The 10,116-nt window shown below is 40.0% G+C and overlaps 1 long non-coding RNA gene across 2 annotated transcripts in view; it reads right to left on the reverse strand.

Moving 5' to 3' along the window:
* Nucleotides 1–7,501, reverse strand: part of LOC107182652 — a 22,238-nt gene extending 14,737 nt beyond the window's left edge. For both annotated transcript variants that reach the window (XR_001513378.1, XR_001513379.1), the window contains exons 1-3: nt 7,427–7,501; nt 6,556–6,670; nt 842–943 (exon numbers count right to left, since the gene is read on the reverse strand). This is a non-coding gene — a long non-coding RNA (uncharacterized LOC107182652). The remainder of the gene's footprint in view (nt 1–841; nt 944–6,555; nt 6,671–7,426) is intronic.
* Between the last annotated feature and the right edge of the window lie 2,615 nt (nt 7,502–10,116).

Raw genomic sequence — 10,116 nt, forward strand, 5'->3', positions numbered from 1 at the left:
CCCCAGATGCTCATATAGTACATTGTCTCCTTGAGTGTTCACATCAACCCTTTGAAGATGTTGTTTTTCATATGTGAAAACTAAGGCTCAGAGAAAGGAATAAACTCCAGAAGGTCACACAACTAATTAATGGCACAGCAAGGATTTGAACTCAGCTTTTCCAGCTCCAAGTCTAGTTCTTATCCCACTATCCTATATAATAAAGACGTAATATGCAAGTTGACCATCACACCCTTGCACAAGATGACCGCCTGATGTGGTCAAAGATGGCCACCACAAGATGGCCAGCAGGGGAGGGCAGTTGGGGGGACCAGGCCTGCAGGGGAGGGCAGTTGGGGGCAATCGGGACAGCAGGGGAGCAGTTAGGCATCAATCAGGCTGGCAGGGGAGAAGTTAGGGGGCTATCAGGCTGGCAGGCAGAAGCAGTTAGGGGCAATCAGGCAGGCAGGCAGGTGAATGGTTGGGAGCCAGCAGTCCCAGATTGTGAGAGGGATGTCCGACTGCTAGTTTAGGCCCAATCCCTAAACCAGTATTTGGACATCCCCGGAGGGGTCCCAGATCAGAGAGGCTGCAGGCTGGGCTGAGGGACAATCTATAAAAACACTGATTCTTGTTGCTTATTTTATTTTTAGGTTAGTCTCTTTAAATACCTTTGTCTAAATCCGAGTTTAATTTGATCTTCATCTAAAATATGTCATCAGTTGTTTGAGCATATGACACATAAGAATTTTTAATCACTTATTCTATACTAAATGGAAACAAATGAGCTTAGGTTAGGTTGATTTTTAATTTTTTAACCTGAGTTTTCTAGCAAAGCCCATTTATATAACACTCTGCTTACCTGGAGAGGTGGAATCCTAGAAATGATTTCAGCTGCTTTTCTGCCCAAAGATGAAAACATTGAGTACTTTCAGGACAGATCTTCACACTTGAGTGAGCCCCTCTTGTTAAGAAAACATGGGAAAGGGGTGTGAAAATTCATCACCCTAGGAAAAGACCATAGTACAGCCCTACTGTGGCTTGAACAAGATGGCACCTTTTGGCATCCATAATATAGAAAGTTCTGGAAGTGGAGTTGACCAATTTTAATAAGGAAATCAAGGCTTTCTGTTTCTTTAAGATTCAAGGAAAGGAGTAGCTCTCATATTGGACTATAGTTGCTCTGTTGAAGGTCCACTTACATGAGAGGTCCCCAGAGGCCCCAAAGTCAAACCTACTAGGAAGTACAGGGACACGGGGACTGGCTGTGACTTGACCTCAATATAAACACCTAAAGTTTGGGTTGCAGAACTGGTTCCAGCATAGTTCGTACCTGTGTCTGAAAGGCCCTCTGGATTTAGCCACTCTGGAACAGTGTTGGGGTTTGAAGGAAAATATAGCTATGCAACTAAAATTGACATTAAATCTGTTATTCTGATTTCCTGGGAAAGGCATGCAGGCCCCACTGCATCCCCACGGGTGTGGAGCTGATACATGGAATTGTTCTGTCATCCTCTGGACAGTGCAATCCCCCAGAGTTCCTGGACAATTCTAAATTGAGTGGACCTCAAAAGTGAAATACTAAACTTCCTGAACATAAATGCAAATGGGATTTCATGCAATTGCTTTAAAAACTAAAACTGATTTGTTGTTGTAACCTCAGCTTGGAAAATAGGCTTTTTCATGTGCACACTATATTCTTGATGCATTTTCACAGCTACCTCTTTAGGAGTCTCTTTGCCCCTCTTCTTTTCCTCCCCTTTCAAACTCTTTTCTACCTGGTTAATCTTTCTAAGACATCAACTTTGCCCCAAAAGTCTGCAATGGCTTCTTATTGCCCACAAAACAGTATCCACACTCTCATCCTGTCTTGTGACACAGTCCACATTCAGATCCCTAAGCCCTGAAAGGATGTGGAAAGAAATACATATTTATTATCTACTAGGGGTCCAGTGCACGAATTCATGTACCTTAAAAGGAACTGTGGGCTGTGAGGCTGTGGTGGGTACAGGGACAGGTCTTGGTCCATCCTCCACACCCCCACCCGGACCCTCCTGCTGTGGTCCCTGGTTCCCCTGTTGGCCGGCAGTCCTGCTCCCTCCACCGCCACTCCCACGCGCTGATAGAGAGCATCTGCTGACAGCACGGAGCCATTGGGGCCGGCACCAGCTGCGGGTGCGAGCAGCGGCTGCTGCCCCAATCACCCCTCAGGAGCAGGGGGAGGTGGAGAAGCCCTCAAGGGAGATCAGGGCCAGCAGCTGCCACTTGCACCCACTGATGGTGCCAAGCGATCGGGACTGGCACCAGGTGCCAGCAGCAGGTGTGAGTGCTGAGCGGGACTGTGGCATGTGGGAACAAAGAATTTTCAGTAACCACCAGAGCCTTGCCCTGATGACAGCAACCGGCGCCCCGCCTTGGTCTGGCACCCCCGTTCACCTGCTCCACCATCCCGCCATGGCCAATGCCCGGGCATCTGCACTCTGCTGCCTGGTGCTGATGCCTGCCATATTCTGTGTGTGCCCCCTGGTGGTCAGCGCACGTCATAGCAACCAGTTTTTCCACTCTTGGGTGTATTTGCATATTAGGGTTTTATAGAGAGAGAGATTTTGTGAGACATTTTATATGTGCTATTCTCATTTAATTTCCTCTTCAACTTTATTTTCCACTACCATCTTAATTGAGGGGTAGCGGATTACATAAAGTACACAATTCAGTAAGTTTTGATATATGCTATCCACCCAAGAAACTGTTATTGAAATAAAGTTGCAGAACAATTATCAGTCCCCCCATGAATCTCCCTCATTCCCTTGTCAGACTATGCTCCCCACAGGGTACCACTATTCTGACCATTATTACCAGAGATTAGTTTTGCCTATTCTGAACTTCACATAAATGCACTTGTATGGTGTGTACTCTTTTGTGTCCATCTCCCTTCACTCAGCATTTTTCTTCCATTCAACATAGTGAGATATCACTATACAGTTGTTTGTTTTAAATACACATTTAGTTCCATCATGTGAATATAACACAAATTAATTATTTAATGTTTTATTGATAGACAAATGTTTTTTTCTCTGTGGGGGCTTTTATGAATAAAACTACAATGAATATTCTTGTATATGTATTTTTGTAAGCATACTCACTTATTTGTGTTGGGTATATTTCTAGAAGTAAAATTTCTGGGTTAGAGGGTGCATGAGTATTCAGGTTCATAGAAACTACCAGTTTTCCAAACTAGTTGAAATAATTTATACTCTAACCAGCAAGTAATGTATAAGAATTTCATTTGTTCCACATCTTTGTCAACCCTTGGTATTAAGTTTTAATTTTCACCATTCTGCTAAATGCATAGTAGTATCTCATTATGATTTTAATTTGGATTTCCCAGCTGAACAATCACATTGGCCACCTTTTCATATGTGTATTAGCCATTTGAATATAATTTTTATAAAGTGCCTGTTCAAGTCTTTTGACCATTCTTTTATTAGGCAATTGTCTTTTTCTTATTGTTCTGTAGAATCTCTTTTTATATTCCGAATAAGAGCTCTTGGTCAGATATTTTACATATATTTAAATATTTATGCATATATAAATGTAGATATAATGTTATGCAAATATCTTCTCTCAGTCTGTGGATTGTCTTTTTATTCTTTTTTTTTATTTTTTTGTTTTAAATATATTTTATTGATTTTTTACAGAGAGGAAGGGAGAGAGATAGAGAGTTAGAAACATCGATGAGAGAGAAACATCGATCAGCTGCCTCCTGCACATCTCCCACTGGGGATGTGCCCGCAACCCACGTACATGCCCTTGACCGGAATCGAACCCGGGACCCTTCAGTCCGCAGACCGACGCTCTATCCACTGAGCCAAACCGGTTTCGGCCTTTTTATTCTTTTAATGGCATCTTTTTATTGACAAGTAGTTCAGTTAATCAACCTTTTATTTTATGATTAGTGCTTTTTGTGTCTTAAGAAACCTTTCCCTTCCCAAGATTATGACAATATGGCAATATTTGCTCTTGTTCTCTTCTAGAAGTTTCATTGTTTTATATTTTATTTCCAGGCTTATAATTCATTTTAAATAATTTCTTATGTTTGATGAGATCTCAGTACCCACTTTGAATTCTTCTACTATAGGTAGACTGAGAGACTCATTGCTGTGTCCTAACTTCTCCTTCACTCCTGCCTAGAACTCAGTGATCTCCTGTATCTGAGTCATCAAATCTGGTTCCATCTGTGGTCTAGACCAGTGGTCGGCAAACTGTGGCTCGAGAGCCACATTCAGCTCTTTGGCCCCTTGATTGTGGCTCTTCCACAAAATACCACGTGCAGACACGTGGTGCGATTGAAACTTCGTGGCCCATTCACAGAAGTCGGTATTTTGTGGAAGAGCCACACTCAAGGAGCCAAAGAGCCGCGTGTGGCTCGAGAGCCGCAGTTTGCCGACCACTGGTAGACTCCTCAGCCTAAAGTGCACTTAACATTTACTGCTTTACCCTGTAAGCTATTTTTACATATGCGTTGCAACTAGATTGCAGAACAGTTGACGGTAGGAATTGCCCATAAAGGTCAACCAATACATAACATTCCACAAATACGAGATGGTAGCTGGTAAACATGTGCACCTTTTTCTGTAGACCATCATGTGGACCTGCTGAGGATTATCTGCTGGACAGCCATTCCTGTGAGTGACGCCGCTGTCATGCTCCGGATGTGTCAAGTTGCGTGGGATGATTTTTAATTTCATTAAGGTGGCACTGTCAGGGCTTCCCAAGAGTATTTTCTTTCTTTATTATATCCATAGTGTTTAGATATTCACTACCTTCTTTCCACATTACACACTTTTGCTTAATTGTTAACATTCCTCAGTTTTTCTAATGTGTTGACCAGTGTGTTTTATTTTATTTTATCATTAGATAGAAAGTACAGGTAATTTTTATGTAGTTTCTATAAAAAAATTGAATGAAAGGGGAGAGAAAGTATCAAACATATTCAGAGCCTCCTGCACACTCGCTTTCCCACGTTTCACAGAGAGGAAAATCAGTGGATCTAAACATCTGTCTTCCTTATCAACTGTTTTATGTCTGTCATCTAGTTCTGTGGATTTCCAAATATGTCAGTGTACCTGTTCAAATTCTTGTTCTGCTTTGTGACTCTAACAGAAGTGTCAGTATTTTTGGAAGTGTTTTTTTCATGCCCCTTTTCTTAAAGGAGTTTAAAAACAAAGCATTATCTCATTTATTCTGATTTATATTAGTTGCCTTGCTTGCTTTTGCTTTCCATATGAGGTGCAAATGCCTTTCTTCAACTTAGCTCCTTTATTCAGCTTATTCGTTCTGGTTTTATCATAATTATCATTTCCTCTTAAAAAAAGAATAGGTATTATGAGAAATTTCTCTAGGGTTCCCTCCCAATTTCCTCACTGCCATTACAGAGCCCCTGTCCCATCAGTCTTGATCAGGCACGTTGGATACTCTTACTCTTTGCATTCTTCTTTTCGCAGAGCAATTGTAATCTGCCTTAATTATGGTGGATACTCCAGCAGCCTGCCCTTCTCCTGGGTCTTAGTATTCCCTCCTTCAATACCATACTCACTAGATTCTTATTTTAATTCCCCAAAATTAGCTCTCTTGAATTCTAATGCCCTGATAGGACTGCCTGCATTCTGGTTATGAGCACGATCCCACCAGGTTTCAGAAATGCCGACGAAGGCAAAGCTTTCTGCATTTCTGCATACCTCGGATTGCTCTCGCTCATTTCTCAGAATCCTTCCAGGCCTCAGGCTCTGCCTTTCTCTCTGCTTAAATTGCAGTGGCAGATCCTTCCACACGTAAGAGAAAACGTTGTTTTAGATGCCTGATATATGACATGACTTTTGACCATCTTATTTTTTTTAAAAGTCTCTTCAGTAAAAGATATTCTTTTAAATAGCTACTTATTTTTTAAATATAATATTTTTTATTCCCCACACTCTACCTGTTACTCAATTATGCAGCCTAACTCAGATACCCTCTGTCCAATACTGTCACCTTCCACGCTTCCTCTCTGTTGTCCACTGGAATTTCATATGGTGGGGAGTATGTGGAGGCCAATGGTGATACATAAACATACTCCAGCTCACAGAACCATCTTCTATCAGCACTTATAAACACACACACACACACACACACACACACACACACCAGTGAATAGCTCATCTTTCCTAAAAATTTGCCTTTGATCATCTCAATACGACACATAAATATTTATACTCATTTTTATGAGGGTAGAGATTTCAGAGACTCCATAATTATCTCTGAGAAGAAAACCTTGGGATATCTGTGCATGGATGAGGGAGACACACCCAGTTAATGACACACTCATGGTAAATTCATAATTGATTTCCAGTCCGGACTCCTATCCTACAACCATGCTGCCTTCCAGCACTTATTACAGTATCAATTGAAATGCATCCAATTACAGTTAAGTGAAACATAACTCAAACCAATTTAAATTAAAAAAAGAATTAATACTGCAGAAATATGGCAAATATTAAGTAAGGTTTAATCTAGTCATTCAATACTCCCACCAATTACCTATTTCCAGTTTTTCTCTCTTCGGCCTTTTGTAATGTCACTTCTTCCTAAAGAGGACTCCTATTGTGGTGCTAAGATGAGGTCCCCACTCTCCTGGCCTACCTGCTTCCTCTTCCTTGTTGGGGAAGAAAAAGAGCATTACTTCCGCATTTCTAGCAAGTCCCGGTTATCCTCTGATTGGACCAGCTTTAGTCACATAGCCCCTTCAACGTCACTGAGACTGGACCAGGGAGTGCATTCACAGGCTTGGCCTGGTTTACATGCTCTAACCCTAATGTCAGGAGAAGAGCCTGTTTCCTAAGAAACACATGTTTTACAAAATAGAAATTATAGCTACTGGGAGGGAAACGAGGAGCATATATTCTGGAGTCAACACAAACACTTGAAATCCATAAAAATCTTACCCCAGAATATGTTGTTTACCCAATCTATACTGCAGGCCCTATTGTAATAATGGCAATAGGAAAAACCCTTCCTAATGACTGCTCTCTCCTTAGAAAGAGCAAACACACACTCAAATAGAGCAAAAGCTGTCTCCTGGCTTCTAACAGGAAGTAGCTTGGGTACTTGGTCAACTGACTTAAAGTCTTTCCATTTTTATTTCTCCAAGATTAAAAACAATATTGTTTTAGAGACAAATCCAGGTAATACTAAAAGTTTTCCAATTGTGATCCTATTTTGTCATTTTTTTTTAAACTTCTACTTCACAAAGACAGAAACAATTTCTAAATGTTTTGGTCAGATTAAAACAGTGATTGTGCAAGATGATGGAAGCAAATGCTTTTCTGCTACAATGGGCAAACATTCTTCTTTAGGATAATAAATTTATTTCAATGCATAACATTCAAGGGGTTAAGAAGCAGGACCCAACCTGTTTGTCTTTGCCTTGGATTATTAGTCGTTTAAAATCCCTTTACCGGAGATGATGGTTCCTCAGGGAAATCTGCCAAACAAGAATGAGAAAGCTCAGGTGAGAGCCAGGGTGAGGGAGGTGAGCATTGCTGGAGAAATATATACAATGTGTAGCCGTAGGGAGCCTACAAATAAGCAATCTCTCTCTCTCTCTCTCTCTCTCTCTCTCCTTCTTTCTCCGTCCTTCCTTCCTTCCTTCCTTCCTTCCTTCCTTCCTTCTTTCCTTCCTCTCATTGGATAGCCTTAATGCTAATTTTACCCTTCCACAAAAATGTTATTCTTTTATTGATCAAATTCTGAGCTAATTTAAAATGGAATTAAATAATAGTTTTCAGAACTTACCTACATTTTCCTATGTATATTATACATTGTTCAAGATAATTTATGAATGTCAACCTCAATGGACAGCTTACATTCTCCTAGTTCCTTCAAATGTGTCCTACTATAAAAGATTTTCTTTGTAACCTCTAAGGAGCATACAGACATTTAGTCAAAAGTACTACTCTTTAATTCTGAATGTCCACAGAAATGTGATATTTAGGATTCTGTTTACTTTTCTATCTTGAAATTAAAAATAAAATGTATGTCCTTCTTGGTTCTTTACCATAACTGAATTAACTAATAAATAGGTATTTTTCTGAATATTTTATTCAGACTGCAGTACTTGGAATTTCCATGAGTTTCAAGAACAGCTGTGACTTACCTGCTGCAAGCAATCACTAGCGAGTCCTTTGTTAGGGACTCCAGTTTTCAAGGAACTAAGTGTGACTTTGACATTTTTAAAAGAATCTTGGGTTGAGTCTTATAACAGAGTTCTTGACAATACAAAGTTTTCTAGTAAAAAAAAAAAATCAAATATTTCTGAAAAAAGAACCTAGTAGAATTCCTAAGGCATAACTTGAAAGGAATGGCAAATCATGTAACCTTGCCACCAATTAACCTTGACCTTAAGGCCAAACGTCAGGGCTATCCCTATAGCTAAGTCCTCCAGGTGTGGTGCTAGGATGAAAAGGTGACAATTTGGAGGACAATTTACAAGCCAGACATTATCATCAGAAATGTTGATTCTGTGTCATCCTAAGAATTTATGGAAGCCGGAAGGAAAGCAAATATGTTGTGCTAATTCAAGCAGTTACAGCTTCCTTTCCTGTTACTCTGTACAGGAAAACTCCTACAGAAGTTGTAAATCTCACCTTTCTGCAAAACTAATGAGATGATGTCACTATGTGGGGCAATGACCTCGGGGCCCTATGAACAGCAGGCAGCATTAAAAGGGGCTTCCAAAATTTTACCTGGAAACAGAAGAACTAATCAGAAAACTAGAACCAACCTCATGTCAATGGGTCATTCTTTTTCAATGGAGGTACTACCTGAACCCACAATTGTAGAAAGGAAAGTTGATTGATTTTCACACTACTAGTTTAATAGTTGTGGTAATAGATTTAGCTCTAGTCAGGAACAGTTCTTGTGTCTTCGCCATTATTTTTCATGGATTCATTTATTCAATAAGTAGTTATTGACCATCTAGACACTGAACTAGTCTCTAGGGAAACAAAAAAAGAGTAATGTACACTCCCAGGGTGTTCATCAGTTGTTAAATAAAGGTGCCATAAAAGCAAATAAAACCGGGACAAGTTCTGTGAGAGAGAAATGCTGGCCTCATGACCAAGTAGCAGGATTTGCAAAGTGCCTAACTGGCGTTCAGAGTTTCAGCTGTGTCCCTGAACCAAACTGATGCTGAAGGCCCCCAAAATGATTAAACTGAAGACCATGACCTCGTGTCTACAATACTCAACTAACCATAGACAAAACAAGGTAGGTGGTGAAAGAAAAGCCTTCAGACACACACCCCTCTGGCCTGGGCCTTGCTTTTTAAGGTTGCCATCCCTGTGATTGAACTTCATTGTTAAAGCCACTCGACTAGGTGTAAGCTTTTTATTTTACATTAAAATGGAACCCCTGGGCTTTCTGGCACATATTCTTAATTAATTAATTTCTTCTTTCATTAAACAATAGAACATAGATGGGAACTTCAGGATAAGTGTAGGATGAGGCTTCTGGATCAATTATAAATTATCAACTTGGGATGCCTAGTTATTGCCCCATTCCCCCAACCCCCACCAACATCCACAATCTCCTATGACACCTGTGTCCCTGCCAGACTCAGGCTCATCCCTAACAAAAGTCTGATTTCTAAGGAAAATCACTACAATATTTTCATGTAGATAAAAGCAGGTAAAAATCAACTTTAGGGGCAATGTTGAAGGGTAAAAATTGATATAGGTGGATTGGAGTGGGTTATAAAGCATATTATCTGCTATTGTCTTGATGAGGATAACTGAGATCTTAGTACACAGAAGGACCTTTACACATATTGTATGAATGAACATGACAAATGATAGCATAGATTAGATTAAGGTAAAAGGTATGCCCTTTTTGATTACTAATGTTTTATCTGAAACTATAAGAAGTTGACTATAAGAGTGCTTTGTATGCATTAATTCATTTGATATTGTTTATTTTATACATATAATGAAACAGAGTTTGAAAAGAAGTAAAAAACTTTCCACAGGTTTTCCTTAAGGCAACACAGTTAGTTGCTGCCTGGGTCAGAATTCAAACTCAAGTCTCAATTGATATATGTATATA

The sequence above is a fragment of the Myotis davidii genome, unplaced genomic scaffold, assembly GCF_000327345.1.
Source record: "Myotis davidii unplaced genomic scaffold, ASM32734v1 scaffold156, whole genome shotgun sequence".
Classification (NCBI taxonomy): domain Eukaryota; kingdom Metazoa; phylum Chordata; class Mammalia; order Chiroptera; family Vespertilionidae; genus Myotis; species Myotis davidii.